Here is a 21,360-nt window from a genome sequence, read left to right as displayed (position 1 = left end):
CACTTGCCTTCATTGGAAGGGGCATGGAGTATAAGGGTAGGCAAGTTATGCTGCAGCTTTATAGAACTTTAGTTAGGCCACACCTGGAATATTGCATACAGTTCTGGTCACCACACTATCAGAAGGATGTGGATGTTTTGGACAGGGTACAGGAAACATTTATTTCCAGGTATGGGGGACTTTAGCTATGAAGAAAGGTTGGAGATACTGGGATTGTTTTCACTGGACTGCAGGAGGTTGAGAGGCGACCTGATAGAAGTTTAAAAGATTGTGAATGGTATGGAGAGAGTGGGAAATGGGTTCCTTTCCCCAGGGTGGAGGGGTCAATTACTAGGGGACACAAGTTCAAGCTGTAGTGGTGGTGGTGCTGCTGGTTTGGGGGGTTCAGAGAGATGTGCAAAGCAAGTTTTACATACAAAGGGTGGACAGTGCATGGAACTACCACAGGAAGTGATGGAAGCAGACACAATTTCAGCATTCAGAAAGTATCTGGACAAAGACATGAATAGGAAGGGAGTAGAGAGATATGGATCTTATATATGGACATATAGTACGGAAGGGCAAAACGTGTCCGTGCAGGCGTGGAGGGCCGTAGGGCCTGTTCCGATCTGGTATTGTTCTTTTTCTTCTTTGTACAAAGTCAACAACAGCATCAACTGAATTATGTTGACACTAGAAACAGTGCATTAAGTTAGTGAAACTTTAAAACTTTGTTTTTATTCATTCATGGGATGACAGCATCACTTTTTAGACTAGCTGTTCATGCCAATCCCTAATTACCCAGAAGGCAGTTAAGAGGCAATAACATTGCTGTGGGTTTGGAGTCACATGTAGGCCAAACCAGGTAAGAATGGCAGTTTCTTTCTCTAAAGGACATTACTGAACCAGATGGGTCTTTCTGACAATCGGCAATGGGTTTGAGATCATTAGACTCTTAATTCCAGATTTCTGTTAAATTCAAATTCCAGCATCTGCCATGGCAGGATTTGAGCCCCAGAACATTACCTGGGTCCCGAGATTAACAGATCAGCAACAACAGCACTAAACTTAAAAACTGACTGACGCCAAGGCAAAAACAAATAAAAACTTTTAAAAGATCTATTTGTTTGTTATCCTCAAATGAATCTGTGCCAGATAGAATCATAGAGACAGAGATGTACAGCATGGACACAGATCCTTCACTCCAACTCATCCATGCCGACCAGATATCCCAATCCAATCTAGTCCCACCTGCCAGCACCTGGCCCATATCCCTCCAAACCCTTCCTATTCATATATCCATTCAAATGCCTTTTAAATGTGGCTATTGTACCAGCCTCCACCACATCCTCTGGCAGCTCATTCCATACACATACCACCCTCTGTGTGAAAAGGTTGTCCCTTAGGTCTCTTTTATATCTTTCCCCTTTCCCCTAAACCTATGCCCTCTAGTTCTGGACTCCCTGATCCCAGGGAAAAGACTTTGTCTATTTATCCTATCCATACCTCTCATGATTTTGTAAACCTCTATATGGTCACTCAGCCTCCGACGCTCCAGGGAAAACAGCCCCAGCCTATTCAGCCTCTCCCTGTAGCTCAAATCCTCCAACCCTGGCAACATCTTGTAAATCTTTTCTGAACCCTTTCAAGTTTCACAACATCTTTCCGATAGGAAGGAGACCAGAATTGCACACAGTATTCCAACAGTGGCCTAACCAATGTCCTGTACAGCCGCAACATGACCTCCCAACTCCTGTATTTAATACTCTGACCAAACGCCTTCTTCACTATCCTATCTACCTGCAACTCCACTTTCAAGGACTATGAACCTGCATTCCAAGGTCTCTTTGTTTAGTAACACTCCCTAGGACCTTACCATTAAGTCCTGCTCAGATTTGCTTTCCCAAAATGCAGCACTTTGCATTTATCTGAATTAAACTCCATCTGCCACTTCTCAGCCCATTGGCCCATCTGATCAAGATCCTGTTGAAATCTGAGGTAACCCTCTTTGCTGTCCACTACACCTCCAATTTTGGTGTCATCTGCAAACTTACTCACTGTACCTATTATGCTCATATCCAAATCATTTATGTAAATGACAAAAAGTAGAGGACCCAGTAGCAATCCTTGTGGCACTCCACTGGTCACAGGCCTCCAGTCTGAAAAAACAACCATCCACCACCACCCACTGTCTTCTACCTTTGAGCCAGTTCTGTATCCAAATGGCTAGTTCTCCCTTTATTCCGTGAGACCTAACCTTGCTAATTAGTCTCCCATGGGGAACCTTGTCGAACCCCTCACTGAAGTCCATATAGATCACATCTACTGCTCTGCCCTCATTAATCCTCTTTGTTAGATTGAGATTGATCACATAGAAACTCTGGAGGCTACAGATTGTTAACATCATCTTCACCTACAGACGTGAAGGTGCCATTGTTGGAGTGGGGTGGACAAAGTAAAAAAATCACACCACACCAGGTTATAGTCCAACAGGTTTATTTGGAAGTACTAGCTTTCGGAGCGCTGCTTCTTAATCAGGTAGCTAGTGGGACAGGATCACAAGACACAGAATTTATAGCAAATGATCACAGAGTCATGCAATTAAAATGATACAGTGATACTGTGATCCTTTGCTATAAATTGTGTCTATTTAATTCAGATAAATGCGAAGTGCTGCATTTTGGGAAAGCAAATCTTAGCAGGACTTGTACACTTAATGGTAAGGTCCTAGGGAGTGTTGCTGAACAAAGAGACCTTGGAGTGCAGGTTCATAGTTCCTTGAAAGTGGAGTCGCAGGTAGATAGGATAGTGAAGGCGGCGTTTGGTATGCTTTCCTTTATTGGCCAGAGTATTGAGTATAGGAGTTGGGAGGTCATGTTGTGGCTGTACAGGATGACTATAACCTGGTGTTGTGTGATTTTTAACTTCATCTACAGAATCAATGTCAATGCCATACTTTAACTCACATGAAAAATGTCTTGTGTTTCCTTAATCAAACCTAAAAAATGCTAAGTGTTGGAACGAAGAATAGTTTTCCACTAATAACTTGTATCAAGTAAACATCCCTATCATTTTGCTGCACTTGACCAATTTTATCATCTAATCCATTCCTTCCATGCCATCTCCAATCCCACTCCTTCCAACATCCCTGGGAACACTCTCTCCAGCCAGGGTAAAATTTTGTTGGATTCTCCTTTCTTTAGGTTTTTTTGCTCTCCACAAAACCTCCAACCTCACCACACCCCTACCCATCCACCACCAACATCTCCACCCCTCCCCCCAATCCTTGGTGCCACCAACCACTGATGATCATACATACATCATGACCTCCCATTCCCCACGCACCTTCACATATACCAGGCATCGCCAGTCTCTTCAACTGACCAATCAAAGCAGACACAAAAATAACGAGTGCTACTATTACTTTAATTGATATTAAAGCCTGGACTCAAATCTCAAAAGACATTCTATTCCTATAAAAGCAAAATATTGCAGATGCTTCAAACCTGAAATATGAACAGAAAGTACTGGTGAAACTCAGCAGGTCTGGCAGCAATTGGGGAGAGAGAAAAGGAGATATTGCTTTGAGTCCACTGTGACTCTTCTTCAGAAATGAAGGAAGAGATGGAAAAGTGATGGGTTTTAAGTAGTTGGGAAAAAGTTGGGAAAAGAGAAAAGGGAAAATCGGGAACAGGTTAGACAGCATGGAAAATTTGAGATCAAAAGTGTCATAGAACAAAAGGCAAAAGGAGTGGCAGAGAAAAGACAAGGCCTTAACACAGGTATGAAAAGCTGAACAAAAGATCAGCTCTGACCAAAAGAAAAGAAAACCCAAGGACAGGATACTTGGGCGGCACGGTGGCACAGTGGTTAGCACTGCTGCCTCACAGCGCCAGCGACCCGGGTTCAATTCCCACCTCAGGCAACTGACTGTGTGGAGTTTGCACGTTCTCCCTGTGTCAGCGTGGGTTTCCTCCGGGTGCTCTGGTTTCCTCCCACAGTCCAAAGATGTGCAGGTCAGGTGAATTGGCCATGCTAAATTACCCGTAGTGTTAGGTAAGGGGCAAATGTAGGGGAATGGGTGCGTTTTGCTTCGGTGAGTCAGTGTAGACTTATTGGGCCGAAGGGCCTGTTTCCACACTGAAAGTAATCTAATCTAATCAAAAACTTACCGTGGAGCAAATTAAAAATGGAAGACAGTGTTCATGGTCTGAAGTTGTTGAACTCAATGTTGAGTCAAAAAGGCTGTTCAGGACCTTAATAAAACTGGAGCGCTGTTCCTCTAGCTTGTGCTGGGCCTGCTCTGATATACTTAAAAATATCTTGCCTTCCTTATTCTTTCATTCAATGTGGATGTCACTGGCAAAGCCAGTATCAGTTACCCTGACTTAACTGCGCTTGAAGAAAGGGAGGACTGCAGATGCTGGAGATCAGAGATTAAAAATGTGTTGCTGGAAAAGTGCAACAGGTCAGGCAGCATCCAAGGAGCAGGAAATTCGACATTTCAGGCATAAGCCCTTCTTCAGGAATGAGGAGGGTGTGCCAAGCAGGCTAAGATAAAAGGTAGGGAGGAGGGACTTGGGGGAGGGGCGTTGGGAATGTGATCGGTGGAAGGAGGTTAAGGTGAGGGTGATAGGCCGGAGTGGGGGTGGGGGCGGAGAGGCCGGGAAGAAGATTGCAGGTTAGGAAGGTGGTGCTGAGTCTGAGGGTTTTGGACTGAGAAAACATGGGGGAGGGGAAATGAGAAAGCTGGAGAAATCTGCATTCATCCCTTGTGATTGGAGGGTTCCTAGGCGGAAGATGAGGCACTCTTCCTCCAGGCGTCGTGTTGCTATGGTCTGGCGATGGAGGAGGCCAAGGACCTGCATGTCCTTGGTGGAGTGGGAGGGGGAGTTAAAGTGTTCAGCCACGGGGCGGTTGGGTTGGTTAATGAGGGTGTCCCAGAGGTGTTCCCTGAAATGTTCCGCAAATAGGCGGCCTGTCTCCCCAATGTATAGGGGGCCACATCGGTTACAGCAAATTGTGTGTGTGGAAGTGCAGGTGAATTTGCGACGGATATGGAAGGATCCCTTGGGGCCTTGGAGGGAAGTGAAGGGGGTGGTGTGGGCGCAAGTTTTGCATTTCTTGCGGTTGCAGAGGAAGGTGCCGGGAGTGGAGATTATTTTGGTGGGGGGTGTGGATCTGACGAGGGAGTCATGGAGGGAGTGGTCTTTCCAGAACGCTGATTGGGGGAGGGAAATATATCCCTGGTCGTGGGGTCTGTTTGGAGTGGCGGAAATGACGAAGGATGATAGGATGTATCTGGAGGTTGATGGGGTGGTAGGTGAGAACCAGTGAGGGTCTGTCCTGATGGCGATTGGAGGGGCGGGGTTCAAGGGCGGAGGCGCGGGAAGTGGAGGAAATGCAGTGGAGAGCATCGTCAACCACGTCTGAGGGGAAATTGTGGTCTTTGAAGAAGGAGGCCATCTGAGTTGTTCGGTATTGGAATTGGTCCTCCTGGGAGCAGATGCGACGAAAGCGAAGGAATTGGGAATATGGGATGGCGTATTTACAGGAGGCAGGGTGGGAGGAGGTGTAGTCTAGGTAGCTGTGGGAGTCGGTCGGTTTTATAGTAAACGTCCGTGTTAAGTCGGTTGTCCGAGATAGAAATGGAGGGGTCTAGGAAGTGGAGGGAGGAGTCTGAGGTGGTCCAGGTAAATTTGAAGTCGGGGTGGAAAGTGTTAGTAAAGTGGATGAACTATTCAACCTCCTCGTGGGAGCACGAGGCAGCGCCGATACAGTCATCGATGTAGCGGAGGAAAAGGTGGGGGGGTGGTGCCAGTGTAGCTGTGGAAGATGGACTGTTCCACATATCCAGCAAAGAGGCAGGTATAGCTGAGGCCCATGCGGGTGCCCATGGCAACTCCTTTGGTTTGGAGGAAGTGGGAGGATTGGAAAGAGAAGTTGTTCAGACTGAGGACCAGTTCAGTCAGTCGAAGGAGGGTGTCAGTGGAAGGGTACTGATTGGTTTGGCGGGAAAGGAAGAAGCGGAGGGCTTTGAGGCCTTCGTGATGGGGGATGGAGGTGTACAGGGACTGGATATCCATGGTGAAGATATAGCGTTGGGGCCGGGGAAGCGAAAATCAGGGAGGACGTGGAAGGCGTGAGTAGTGTCCCGAACGTAGGTGGGGAGTTCTTGGACTAAGGGGGACAGGACTGCATCAAGTACGTAGAAATGATATCAGTGGGGCAGGAGCAGGCTGAGACAATGGGTCGGACGGGGCAGTCAGGTTTGTGGATTTTGGGCAGGAGGTAGAAACGGGCGGTGCGGGGTTGTGGAACTAGCAGGCTGGAGGCGGTGGATGGGAGATCCCCTGAGGTGATGAGGTTATGGATGGCATGGGAGATGATGGTTTGGTGGTGGGAGGTGGGGTCATGGTCAAGGGTGCAGTAGGAGGATGTGTCCGCGAGCTGGGCGTTTAGCCTCAGCAACCATAAAGATCAGTGCACCAAACTACCACCATGCCTCCACTGCGCTTGAACTGAGTGGACTGCTACACCGTTCAGACCAAAACTCAGCCAACAGGCCTGGAGTCACATGTAAACCAAACTGCATCTGGATTGTTGACCTAGTCACCAAAGAACCAGATAGGTTTTTTTTGTAATAATGTATTATGGTTCCACAGTCTCCATTACTGAGACTAGCTTCTCAAAACAAAAATCCAGATTTTATTAACTAACTTTAAATTCCATCAATGGTATTGGAGTCTCTCAAGTTCTAGTTCTCTGACATTGCTGCTGTGTTATTGTCTCTATCCTTGTCCCTGCCTCGAACTGGTCCAAGTTACCAACTGTCTGGGCCATCCCAGCTTTCTCGGGTTTTCCTTCCTGCAGAGGACAAGGCACTGGTTTAATCAGGAACCGAGTGGTACAAAGAAATAAAATTGATCTTCTCACTGGTATTTCAGCTCCTAGTATCATCAGGCTGATGCCTGCAAGTTGGGACAGGTTGGGCATCTTATCCCACTAGTAGCTCTGAAGTCCCAAGTTCCAAATAATATGGGCCCAATAACATACAATTTCCCTTAAACAAATATCAAATTGGCATTATTTGAAAAAAAAGAGATGCAAGTGTGGGAAATGGAAACTGCTGTTCTGCAAAACGTTCTCGCACGATTGAGACTGACAGCAGGGTCACAGTTCGGCAAGATCCCATCATAGTCCATATAACACTTTGTTTGAATATTTGTATCAGATGCTCACTTTGGGGGTAAAATTTCCCAAGGCCCTATCTCACAGGCAGCAGGCACTTGTGGGGACATTACAGGTTTGTTGGTTTGGAAAAGTCAGAGAATGCAAGCACTGTTACCTGGGTTTTTACAGTAAGTGTGCTTGACCTTTCAGGTGGCAACGAAGGTGCAGGTTCTTTGGAACATTTCTCTCAGAGACCAAAATTGAAAAATTTTAAGTCTTTGACTGTAACATCCCCTCCCCTTCATTGGTAGCAACAAAAAAAGCATCACATCTGGCATAAAGAAATTTACAATCTGTGATCTCATTTAAATACAAACAGTTTTGAAGTATGCAATTTTCATCAACCTCATCCTCCAGAATAATTGCATAATCTTCTCACACATAATCTGTACTGACAGGCACCCCTTTAACGCCTGGTACACACTACTGTTGCTGTTATCACCTTTTCACACTGTCAATCAGCCCGTGTTTCACCACAACGCATTCTGTGAGCCATCTGTTTGCGCCTACATTCAGCTCACTTCCTCCCACCCCCTATTAGTATTGAGATTCAAGGCATCCTTGATGCTTTAACAAGACCCATCATACCACAGACAGCATTTGCAAATCCAGTAACTCCAATGCACTGGTGGGAAGCAGTCATGGCAAACATCTTCATCCTCAAATGGTGTTCAAGAGGATAGAAAGTGACAATTGGAACTGTTCTAGTTCCACGAAAAGGATGCTGAACCTGCCCTTGCTGCAGATGATGGGGGCTGATGTAAAGATGAATCGCCAAAAAATGAAGGAGCAGCAAGCCTTGCTCTCAGCGTTCGTTCCTCAGAGCAGGGTAAGATGTGCTCATGTTTCTTCTTCCAGAAAGTGCACAGGGAAAGCTCGGTGATAAGTTGCCTGAAGGACAATGATGGAATGGTAACACCATCTCAGTCTGACATGCTGAAGGTCTGCTAGACTGTATGATGTGCAGCCCACAGCCAGCTCAACTACTCACTCATTCCTGTCCTCTACTGTGGAGGTCTCAGATGACAATACACAGGAGAGGAAGGACAAGCAGCTATTTCTGGACGAGCTGACTAAGGCCTCAAGTCCTTTGAGAAGCTTAAGCTACTACTAAAGGAGTTTTACCGGCCAATTAATATTCAACTCAATGGGACTCGATTGGCCAGGGCCGATGTACAATAGAATGTTTCGGGGTGGTAGCATGCGTGAATCCATGGGGAAAGGCATCATCTACAAGGCGGACAGGAAGGAAATAAGGAATTCACAACTCATCTCACCATAAAAAAAAGTAGACTACAAAATCCTGCCCAAGATCATCAACCGGGTCAGATCTGTTTTGGTGTCAGTGATTACTCTGACCAGACCCACTCTGCATCAGGCAGAAAGATCTCAGAGTCTCACGTTCTACAGGGACATGCAGAACAGGGAGGTGAATACCTTCCTCATCAGCTTGGATCAGGAGAGTACTTTTGACAGAGTTTGGGCAGGAAATATGCAATTGGACCTGACTGCTTTACACAAACATCAGTCTCCATCAACGGGCAGGAATCAGAAATCTTCCCAACCAAATCAGAAGTCAAGTAGGACTGATGAGATAAATATCGACTGTGCTGGAGAACTACCAACTTGGTGAAAGGTGCTGTTTGGTCTCTCCAAAACAGTTTGGTCTTCCAGTGCAAAGAGTTGTCCTTGACCAGCATATTCTAAGGTTCCGAACTATGTGCTGAAGAATGTACACAGTTAGACTGCCAGAACTAAGAGCAATGGGGAAAGGCCCCTGTCTCATGCCAAGAAGGCAGCTCACCTCCACCACTTTCTTAAGGGAACTAGGGATAGGTAATAAATACTGGCCACCCTGCAATGCCCACGTCCCATAAAACAAATAATTTTTTAAAAAATCTACCAAAGAGCTTTAAATTATAGAATCTCCTTTAGTTTATATTTGAATGTGTATGGTTCTTGTCACATTTAGTTCATGTCCCAAGTCTGCATTTGGATTGAAATAGCAAAGAGTGAAAAATACTCAACTAAGAAATGTGATATTTTATTGTATTTTCTGTAATGTGGGCTTCAAAACAATTTGTATTTACTTAGATATTTTATGAATAAAATATATCTTTGGAAAATATAACACAACCAAAGAGGATTGTGGAACATTGCAACAAAAACACCATTCGAACTTCTTCTATTTTAGACTCCGTTTAGTTTTCTATGTTGTGTTAGACACCCACTTTTGAAATAAGCCTTACACAAGATACTGCTGCAAGAATATCCCATTTAGAAATACTTGCATGATACCTAGAATTATGGATGAGAAGGGCCAGTACTCCCTCAAGAGTACTTCTAAAGCCCACCTCTCAAATGCAGTTATCATTTATTTCCAGTAATTTGTTTTCATTACTCTGTCTGGGAGTCTATTCGATGTCCTAATCACTGTGTATTGTGCAAAACCTCCCTGATAGAGATAAACACACCTTTCACTAACTTGAACTTGTATCTCCTTGTGCGACCCGGCAATTTTTCTTTATCTAAAAAGATCTATTTTAATTTCCTTCATTCATTAAAAAGGACCTTATGAACCTCTATTAGATCATTGGTTAACAGTTTTCAGATGAAAAGGTTTGTCTGGACAAATAAAGTACATCAAATCCTGCTTTAAACAGTAATGCTGTTTGAAGTCAAAGAGGGAGTCCACAATTTACTCTTAACTGAAAGGTTGGGCTCATATTCTGAATATGCTCATATGAATGAGGCTCATATGTCTCTCCAGAGAATTAGGCAGTGACGTCATATCTCATCAGACACATCCAGTTGGCACGATGTGATCTGTAAACACACTTTGTTAGTTCTAGGCCGTCTGCCTCAGCTGTAAACATATCTTTGCCTCCAGTTTCATTATATGCCATTGTTCCTTGTCCAAACCAAGCTACAAAAAAAAAAAGGATAACCTTTTGGAATGCCCATTTTTCAAAATTTAAATTAGAACTGAAAAGTGAGCAGAATTCCCTGTCAGCTGTGCGGCTGCTCTTCCAAGTTCCATGCACAGCAATCACCATCTCACCAATCCCGACACGGACTTCTACTTCCAGAAGCTTCTGCCACACATGGATCTCAGAGGCCTGCACAGCCAGAGAGAAAGTGAGAGGAAACCCTGCTTACCAGGAGCCAATGTAGATCAGCAGAATGGGGCTGGCTGAAGAAGGCCAGCAGAGCTTTAGATACAATGAAGTTTACTGAAGGTAGAATGTAGGAAGTAGACTGGAATAGTTGAGTCTAGAGGTAACAAATGCATGAATACATGAAGAACAGAGACAGATACCAAGTTGAGATCATTAGGGAGGTGGAAATAACAAATACTCTTAGCAATGGTGTGGATATGGTGCTGAAAGCTACATTTCAACATCTGATGTGGCTGCAGGACAGTGGACATTCTGGTACTGCCTTAGTTGTGAGGAAGAGGGATGGAATTAATGGTGAAAAGGATGGAATTTGTGGCAGCTACCGAAGGCAATGCATTCAGTCTTTCCCAATAATTAATTGTAGGAAATCTTTGCCCACATGTGGTCAATCGTCCTGTTTACAGTCTAATTATGGAAACTGCCAAACCTTTTAATGGCTTCAAATGTTCTGTTCTGTTGTACAACAAGGAACATGGTTGCAAGAGCCCATTTTCCTCCTTTCTGTTTGACAGGAAACGAAAGGTAGAGCATTCTACATTTCATCTGCAGCACTTCACCGCTGGTGTGTTGAGATATTGTACTAACTACAAGACGCATTTCAGCAACTCACTAAGATTTCATCAACAGCACCTCCCGATCTCACAAATCATTGCCACCCAGAAGAATAAAGTAGGCAGTCATGAGGGAACACTTATATCCTCAGAATTTGCTTCCAAGTCACACACCATTCTGACCTGGGACATACTGCAATTCCTCCATCACTGAAAAATCCTGAAACTCCCCCTTTGCCTGTATTGTGAAAGTTATCTTCACCACAAGAACTTCAGTGGTGGAAACTCACTACTCCCTTCTCAAGGACAGAAGGGTTTGTCTGCACTCCACATTTTAAAAGTGAAAGTATATTTTATGTTATTTTGCCCATACACATGGCAAGAGAAAATGAGGATTGCAGATGCTGGAGATCAGAGTCAAGAGTATATTGCTGGGAAAGCACAGCAGGTCAGGCAGCATCCGAGGAGCAGGAAAATCAACGTTTCAGGCATAAGCCCTTCATCAGGAATGAGGCTTGTGGGGCGGAGGGCTGAGAGATAAATGGAAAGGAGGGACGAGGGTTGGGGGAAAAAAAGCTGAGAAAGTGATAGGTGGACTCCAATCACCTGCATCCAAGGCCCCATGGGATCCTTCCACATCCGTCATAACTCTGCCACTTCCACTACCTCCAAACAGACGCCACCAAAAGGTATATTCCCCTCCTTACCCCTATCAGCATTCCAGAGAGCCATTCCTTTCGCGACTTTCACATCTGGTCCACACCCCCCCACCAGCCCACACCCCACAACTGGCACCTTTCTTTGCCACCACAGGAGGTACAAAACCTGTGCCCACACCAATCCCCTGACCTCTGTCCAAAGCCCCAAGGGATCCTTCCACATCTGTCAGAAATTTATCTGAACCTCTACCAATGTCATCTACTGCATCCACTGCAACCGGTGTGATCTGCTCTACATCGGGGAGACAGGACGCCTTCTTGCAGATCGTTTCAGAGAACATCTCTAGAACACCTGCACCCACCAACCCCACTGCCCCGTGGCTGAAAACTTCAACTCCCCATCCCACTTCGTCAAGGACATGCAGGTAGTGGGCCTCCTCCACCGCCAAACCATTACCACTCGACGCCTTGGGACCCTGCAACCACACGGGATAAATGTGATTTCAACAGCTTCCTCATTCCCCTCCCCCGGCATTATCCCAGTCCCAAGCCTCCAATTTGGCACCACCCTCCAGACCTGTCCATCACTCCCCCTCTGACCTATCACCTTCTCCCTTTCTCAGCTACCTTCCCCTCAACCCCAAACTTCTCCCATTTATCTCTCAGCCCTGACTCACAAGCCTTCTCCTTGATGAAGGGCTTACACCCAAATCGTCAATTCTCCTACTCCTCGAACGCTGCCTGACCTACTGTGTTTTCCCATACACACCAAAGTATAATTTATATATTGTTTTTGGTCGGACTGTACAATTACAAAGTTTGCCTGGCCATTCCCATCTTCTGCTCTGAATGTATCATGTTGAAATGTATCTTAACTCACCATTTTCATCCTGTGTTGAAAGCCCTCACTAACCTTACCCTCACCATCTGAAGTCAACCGTGTAAGTGCTGAACTTTCTAAGATCCCGGCAACATAAACAATATTTGTATTCTGAAGTCAGGAATGTAAGTCTCTTTATTCTTTGAACACGGTAGTGTTAACATCATGCCTTGTTTGGATTCTAACCTGTCTAGGATAAAAACAGACAGTTCCAGCATGGCAATAATTTTGTATTTACCCTGTAGCTCACTGGCATGACCATGACTGGATCAAGTTACTCATTCCAGAGGACTTCAATTACTCTACACCAGACAGGAAGGATTAAATTACTTGACGAAGTAATTCGTTGACAAAGGGGCGGGTCTTGTCCTCCAAGGAGGCCAATCACATATCGACTCCTCCCACACTGGTACAACATCTACAGCCAAAAATGAACTGGGACAAACACAAAAACAAAAATAATTCTATGGAAAACATACACCAAAAAAAATGATTTCACAAGCAAACAGAGCAGCAGACAAGCTTTGCATAATCTACAAAGCTTGCATCCAAATCATACTACGAGGGAAATGGGGAGCAGTATTTAAAGCCAAAATGAACGTACATGTGGATGTTTCCACATATCATAATTGGTTAAGAAAAAGCTTTGCCTGTGACAAGAGCTGACACGTTGTCTGGTTAATAAGTGCTGTACAGTTACTGCACATTTGTTATCTATACTGTAACCAAACACTACCTAACCTTGTGACCTCTGGAGAACATTCTGATGTCGGAGTACAACTGCATTACAAATCACATTAATACCATCCTCACAATCACTGGAAGAGAAAAACATAAACACTTCCATAACTTTGAGCCCCCAGACCCTCACATAAACAAGGGTTCCATCATCAATGTTGTCTGTAGAGGCCCACAGGACTTCCCAGAACCAAGGCTTGATCAAAAGGAGTGGATTTCTACAGCTTGGTCAATTTCTCCAACATGCTGTCTTTACAAATTGATGTCATTTTCAACAAATAAACCTGGTCTCATCTCAATTGAGGCCTCACTCTATAAATCTTGCTTTGTATCTGTCAACGTAACAGAAATCCAATAATTACTGCCAAATCATGATAAATTACTTTCTAAGGAATAAGTCAAGCATCCACCACATTTCCCAGTCATGGCAGAAGGCAAAAACTATCATGTTAATCTCACAATCCAGGTACATTGACTATAATCTGGACAAAATGGGCCTGAATCTTCCAAGGACACTCCTGCTGCAGATGCTGACCTGATATTCCTCTGCATTTCTTCCATGGTTTTCCATTCCTGGTCATCAAAGAAATGGATGGCACAGACCTACATCAGGACATCAACAGGGTCCTGACATGCAGCTGCCTGCAGTCTGGAAGATTTGACACACTAACTTTAAACCCTACCATGGCATTTTGAGCATGTGAATTCCAGGTCAAAACTGGAGTAAGAAAACCCATCAGCAAAAGTGACTATGATACTGTTGTATCAATGTAAAATAAAACTGGCTCACTATCCTTTCGGGAAGGAAACCGGTCATCCTATCTGGTCTGATAAACATTGCTCAAATTCCACACTGTTGATTCTTCAATGCCCTCACATGTAACCAACAAGGACCTCCCTTCAAACCTACACTGCAGCTGTAATAAATCCTGCAAAACCCACAGCAAGGGAATGAAACTTCTAAAATGTTAACCTGCTGAATTAAAGTTAAAACTTCTCGACTAACTAAATATAAAATAATGTCAATAGAATGACTACATTCATTTGGGTGTCAAACTGCAACATTAACAGCAACGGCATTCAAGCCGTGTGGTGCACTACCCATTACATTTTATATGCACGCAATAATTAGCTTAATGAGTTCAATACACATATTCAGTAAAATAGCATGCCACATTCTCTCAGTATTTTGGAACTATAAAATATTTTGCAAGTGGGTATCAAGCGCACCTACACACTACTGATTTGCGGGCCTTAGGACCCACAAATAACATCAGCCTAAGAAGAAGAGCAACTGCAAATCCTGAAAGTTTTGATAGAATTATATTGTTTCCCTTTTGGGGTTAAGATTTGTGTGTGCATTGGTCAATGTGAATTATTTAATTCCTTCTTTGTCCCTAATGTCCTCATTAAGTATTCAAAAGGTCAGATCCAACTAAACTCCTGATTGTCTTTTAATAATATTTTGATTTCTTGTTCCAACATTACCCTTAAGACACAACTTAAGTTCCAAATCACATGTAGTTTTGGAGTACAAGCCAGCCCCCATTAGGAAGTAAACAGAGACTTCCAAACCCAATTTGCAAACTCCTTGAGTCACTGGGTCGTGGATTTTTTTTTAGAATGGAAGTGCAAAGATGAACATCTGGCAAGGACAGTAACTGAAATAAATGGCAGTTCTCTCTTTCCAGGCACATTGTGATCCATGTAGGTTTGACTGACAATGCATGCAGAAGAGTTTAATTTTTCTTATAACACACTGCCCACACACATTTTAAATTTTCAAATAAATTAATGCACATTCAATTTATTTTGTTTTGGCACAGCATTTTATTCATGCATATATTCTCTCAATAAATAAAAGCTGAAGGAACAGTGGGGCTTCAACTGTATTGGGAGAGTCATTTTCATGTTTCTATGGAAAACTTATCTAATTTTATACTCTTCACTGTGTGAAACATCATTCCTCCAACAGCCCACTGTAATTTAATTTCTAGCATTACCATCACTGCTCCACAGACACCTGCAGTGCGATTAAAAAAAGAATCACTGAGCTGGCGTCATTCTCTCCATTAATCCTACAAATTACATACAATTTAAAGTTTGGGTGTTCATAGCAACGGAATTGAAAATTTACTTTTTCTCACTGACGAGAAAATTCACCAGTGATAAGAAAACAATCGGTAAATTTAACGTGAAAATTAACAGAGGCCAACTTCAGCTGGGTTCAGTGGGTACAACTTTCACGGTTGATTCGGAAAAATGTCAAGTTTCACTCTAGAAACTGGAGTACAAAAACTGGGCTCACACTCCAATCCGACATGAAGGAGTGTTGCAGTGTCAGAGGTTCTAGGAGATGATAAACCAATACCCCCATGTCTTATTGGAGATAAAGTGATTCCACGGCAATATTTTGAAACTGTGCAGGCAACCCTTCCTGAGCAACATTTATCTCTCAATCAAACCGTTTGTCACATTGATATCAATGAGCTCTTAATAATTGTTGTTGGAAAGGGCAGGGGAACAGATGTTTAAAAAACAAGTATAGCTGTGAAAAGTAGTTGACATTCTCTTACCCATTTTTGTATCATCCTGGAATACAAGCAGTTTTAGCAAGTGAGAACAGGAACCGACAGTGAACCAGATCTCAAAATGGTCAAACCTGAGATCTACCATAAACTTATGGATTGGCATTCTTTGGACTGACGGAAGTGGAGACTAGCACCATATCATCTGGGTGCACAGTGGGTTAAGAGACAGTAATGGTTTACAAACTGACAAGGGCAAAACTGAAGAATCTGGGTGCTGCCTCAAATACTTTATATTTCTCAAGGTATGCATAGCGATTACAAAAAAGCAAGAAGAGCTTGTGAACGAACAAATTATTTGTCGCAGAAACGTTGTGGTGAATGGAAGTCAAAGGATAAACAGCAGGGAATTTGGTCTTGTTAGTGTAAGCTATTTGGAGTAGATGCTTTTCAGTTAAAAACCCTAATCATTGTAGCAATTTTGATTCACCACACTGCAGTGGATTCAAACCCCAGTTCCAAAGTCATAAATTTTCCAATCTATTGCGGCATTAGATTAGATTCCCTCCAGTGTGAAAACAGGCCAATTGGCCCAACAAGTGCACACCGACTCTTCAAAGAGTAACCCACACAGACCCACGTCCCTCTGGCTAAAACACCTAACACTACAGGCAATTTAGCATGGCCAGTCTACCTGACCTGCACAGCTTTGGACTGTGGGAGGAAACCAGAGCACCCAGAGGAAACCCATGCAGACATGGAGAGAATGTGCAAATTCCATGCAGAGTCATCCAAGGCTGGAATCGAACCCAGGTCCCTGGTGCTGTGAGGCCGCAGTGCCAACCACTGAGCCACAGTGCCACCCTAAATACAGCACCCTATGAGTGCAATCACTGAAATTATCATAAAATTAAAGTTATTGCTGAGTGATGCATACTGTAGCATAGTGACTATTAGTGTGGCTGCTGTCGCACTGTTAATTATAATGCTCTTTCATATCTGTTTTAAATTAATACAAAACATAATAACAATTTAAGTTAAGGGCTTTTTCTGCAATCAATGATAGAAGCCCATTACAAAATTATTGTATAGAACATATCCATAAAATCGCATTAAAATCCACTTGTATGAGTAAAGATCTTCCCCTCGAGTGGGGTAATTAATTCAGGCGCACGACAGCAAACCTCAAACTAATGGGGCATCATTTGTTTCCCCAGTCAAAAAGACCCTCATATCAGCTTCATTTTTTGTGGTGTGTCACAGTGTGGAAGTCAGGTGTCTCCTTATGGGAACCTGAACATTAAATTATCAGCCATCTTCAAGCTTCTCTCAAGCAGTAGCAGAAGGAAAATATGAGATCAGCCTGGGACAGTCACAGTGAATACAAGGCCTAAAGATAACTTGGAAGAGAATAGGCATTTCGCCTCCAGAGAGAAAATAGAATAGATACACAAGTACTAATAGCAAAGGAAATACCTGAAGACCAGTCAGTTGCTTTTCTTAACGGCCAATGTAAATTAATTTATAAAGTTGGCTTCTTTTATTTCCAGTGTTAAACTCTGATGCAAGGTCACACTATTGTTAAAAATAATGTAAAATTGTACTTGTCATTTCGAAATTGCTGAACAATACTTCAACCAAGAGCAAACTCAGTCAATTAAACAAAAACCTGTACTTAATGTGCAAAGGTCAATTAAGTATTGTTATTGTTGGAAAGAAAATAAGGCAGCAACACACCCACAAACAGAAAATGACCAAATAATCTGGTTTAGTTAGTTGAGGTCCAGACCTTAGTTAAGACACCCGAGAGAACTTTCCTGCTGTTGCAATGCGATAGTGCAATTGGATTGCTTACATTCATCAGACATGCAGATAGCAGACTAGTTTAACGTCTTCTCCAAGGCAACTCTTCAGTGCAACAGTGGAGTATGCAATATTCCAAAAAAACAATATTGGGGAATACAGGGTCTAGTGAGCAGGAGGAACTCAAGGAAATCAGTGTTGTCGGGAAATAGTGTTCGGGATATTGATGGGATTAAAGACAGATGAATCCACGGGGCTCAATAATCTACATCCCCAGTGTACATATGAAAATAACCATAGGAATAGTGCTTGCATTGGTGATTACCTTTTGAAATGTTATAGCCTGTGGATTAGGGGATAGCTAACGTAACTCCACAATTTTAAAAAAGGAGGTAGAGAGAAAACAGGAAATTATACACTGGTTAGCCTGACGGTCTTTGTAAAAATACTAGAGTCCATGAGAAAAGATTTAACAGCAGAGAATTTAGGAAAGTGTGACAGGATCAGAGCCAGCATGATTTACAAAAAGGAAATCATACTTGACCAAACTACTGAGGACTTAACTAACAGAACTGGAAAGAGGGAATGATTAGATGCAGTTTGCTTGGACTTTCAGAAGGCTTTAGACAAGCTCTCACACTGGATTAGTATGTAAAACTAAAGCACATGGAATTAGGAGTAATTTTATAGACTTGAACAGAGAACTGGTCAGCAAACAGGAAAAAATAAGTGGGAAAAAACAGAGTGGCAAGCAGGGTTACAGCAGCTATTCATATTGTACATTAATGATTTAGATCAGGGATCTTAGATACTATCTCCAAGTCTGGAGATACAAATCTGGATGGGAGGGTGAACTGTGAGGAGACGCACAAATGTTTCAGTGTGATTTTCACAAATTGAATGAGTTGGCAAGAGCATGGCAGATGAATTATAATGTGGATAAATGAGAGGTTATCCACTTTGTAACAAAAGCAGGAAGACAGGTTATTAACTGAATGTGACAGATTGCACTTCCCCTTTCCCCAATGTGATTTCTGTGTTCTTGCACACCAATCACTGAAAGTAAACATGCAGGTACAGCAGGCGATGAAGACAAACGGTGTTGACCTTCATAGTGAGAGGATTCAGGTCGATGATCAGGGATATCTGACTGAAATTGCATACGTCCTTAGTGAGACAACACTTACTGTACTGTGTGCAGCTTATTCCTGATGAAGGGCTTATGCTCGAAACGTCGAATTCTCTATTCCTGAGATGCTGCCTAACCTGCTGTGCATTGACCAGCAACACATTTGCAGCTGTGTGCAACTTTGGTTTCCTTATCTGTGGAAAGATGTTCTGGCTATGAAGGTTTACCAGACTGATGCCTGGGATGGTGAAGGGACAGGATCAACTAGGATTTTAGTTACTGGGGTTTAGAAGAGTGAACCTATAAAATTGTAAAATACCAGATGAAAGTCACAGTTTAAGGATAGGGGGTAAGCCATTTAGGACTGAGATGAGGAGAAATCTCTTCATCCACAGAGTGGTGAGCCTGTAGAATGCTCTGCCACATAATACTGAATCCAAAATATTGAATGTATTCAAGAAAGAGAAAGAGAGTTAGATATAATTCTTTGGGCTAAAGGGATCAAAGGGTATGGGGAGAGAGTGGAAGCAGAATGTTCTACTCCTGTTCTGATTTTCCACGTTGCTATGCTTTTATGAAACCTAATCTTTGCAATCAAGGCTTGAGTGGGACCTAAACCGTCAGAGATGAGAACGCCATAGTTTACACCTCTCTAACCTACTCAAACCCCACTGTGATTTACAACATTCAGCTGATCCTAAGAAGCTCCCAATGCACCATGTTCTTCTGTAACTCTGTTAATTGTAATTAAATAATAAATGTATTATTGACAGGACCTTTTTAACCAAACCAGTTTTCCAGAGCCATCATTCATGGATGACCTTTGTAAAACGTTGAACAGATGTAATATTGATAGATCAATAATTCATTTCACTCATCTACAGTTGTTGCGTTATGGTTACATACCATACATAACGGTTATATACCAAGTTTCTCTCCTCAGGATCTGCCATCTAAGTTTTATTTCTTGTAAAAAGTAGTAGTTTCTGGCAATTGAGGATCAACAATATAAAGATGAAACACAGAAAAAGCATTCAAGCTGACCAGTTTACTAATCCTTTTGGATCACTTTGCCATGAATACTTTCAACCTTGTCTCAAGCAGATACAACGTTCTTATGTCTCTACACATTTTTATGTGGAATCTGTTCAGTACCTTTTCAAATGTTTTTATTAAGTCTGTATTCATTGTACTTGGAAGTTTTCTCTCTCAATTGTTAAATGTAATATTTTTATTTTCCAATCAGTTTTTCACATCACACAGACCCACATCCACTTTATCAATTCCCTTCATATTAATAATTGCATCTTTCTCCAATGAGAATAAGTTGAACTCTTGCAGCCATTACTTTATGGCTCAACATTCTAACACCTTGAAATGGCTCCTGTTCCTCAATGCTTTCCAATATCACATCCAAAGTCTGTGGGCTACAGTTATGGGTGAAATTAGAACTTAGGAACACTATCAATGAAAACAATGGAAAGTATAGGTACTTGAAGCATGGGTTATGCCCAATAAATGCATACGAAATGTTATCATTCCTTTGAACTAAATGGGCACAATTTCTTACTAGCCACATTATCACAGTTCATAAATTGTTAAAGTTAAAAATCACACAACACCAGGTTATAGTTCAACAGGAGGTAGCTAGTGGAGCGGGATCATAGGGCTCAGAATTTATAGTAAAAGATCAAAGTGTCATACAATTGATGCAATTATTAAACAAACGTAGATTGCTGAAAATGTGTTGCTGGAAAAGCGCAGCAGGTCAGGCAGCATCCAAGGAGCATGAGCCCTTCTTCAGGAATGAGGAAAGTGTGCCCAGCAGGCTAAGATAAAAGGTAGGGAGGAGGGACTTGGGGGAGGAGCACTGGAAATGTGCTAGGTGGAAGGAGGGCAAAGTGAGAGTGATAGGCTGGAGTGGGGGTGGGCGGAGAGGTCAGGAAGAAGATTGCAGGTTAGGAAGGTGGTGCTGAGTTCGAGGGTTGGGACTGAGACAAGGTGGGGTGGGGTGGGGGCGGGGCGGGGAAACGAGGAAACTGGAGAAATCCGAGTTCATCCCTTGTGGTTGGAGGGTTCCTAGGCAGAAGTTGAGGTGCTCTTCCTCCAGGCGTCGTGTCGCTATGGTCGGGTGCAGCAGATGCAGTAAATGATGTGCGTGGAGGTGCAGGTGAATTTGTGGCGGATATGGAAGGATCCTTGGGGCCTTGGAGGGAAGTAAGGGGGGAGGTGTGGCGCAAGTTTTGAATTTCTAAACCTAGATTGCTGTCAAGTCTTTAAAGTCTTAAGAGCAATCTAGGTTTGTTTAATACATCGCATCAGTTGTATGACACTTTGATCTTTTACTATAAATTCTGAGTCCTATGATCCTTCTCCACTAGTTATTTGACAAAGGAGCAGCACTCAAAGCTTGTACTTCCAAATAAACCTGTTGGACTATAACCTGGTGTTCTGTGATTTATAACTTTGTCCACCACAGTCCAACACCGGCACCTCCACATCGTAAATTGTTAAATTTCTAGTGCTTGCAAAAGTAACATAGCTACCAATAAAAAGAATAATCGAATAACGCTGTGTTCAGTGTCCTGGCCTATGATTAGTGGCGCCACCTATGTCAGTGCAGGTCAGACATTTGTTTGGATGACGGAGAAAGTACATTGGCACCGGTGAGTCAGAGAATT

At 43.0% G+C, this 21,360-nt stretch overlaps 1 protein-coding gene across 1 annotated transcript in view; it reads right to left on the bottom strand.

Annotated features, from left to right (window-relative positions):
- Positions 1-21,360, bottom strand: part of atxn1a (ataxin 1a) — a 481,844-nt gene that overhangs the window by 442,663 nt on the left and 17,821 nt on the right. The gene's annotated exons all lie outside the window — the stretch shown is intronic.

Source organism: Hemiscyllium ocellatum, chromosome 34 (genome assembly GCF_020745735.1).
Source record: "Hemiscyllium ocellatum isolate sHemOce1 chromosome 34, sHemOce1.pat.X.cur, whole genome shotgun sequence".
Lineage (NCBI taxonomy): Eukaryota > Metazoa > Chordata > Chondrichthyes > Orectolobiformes > Hemiscylliidae > Hemiscyllium > Hemiscyllium ocellatum.
This window is presented reverse-complemented; position numbering and strand designations above follow the sequence as displayed.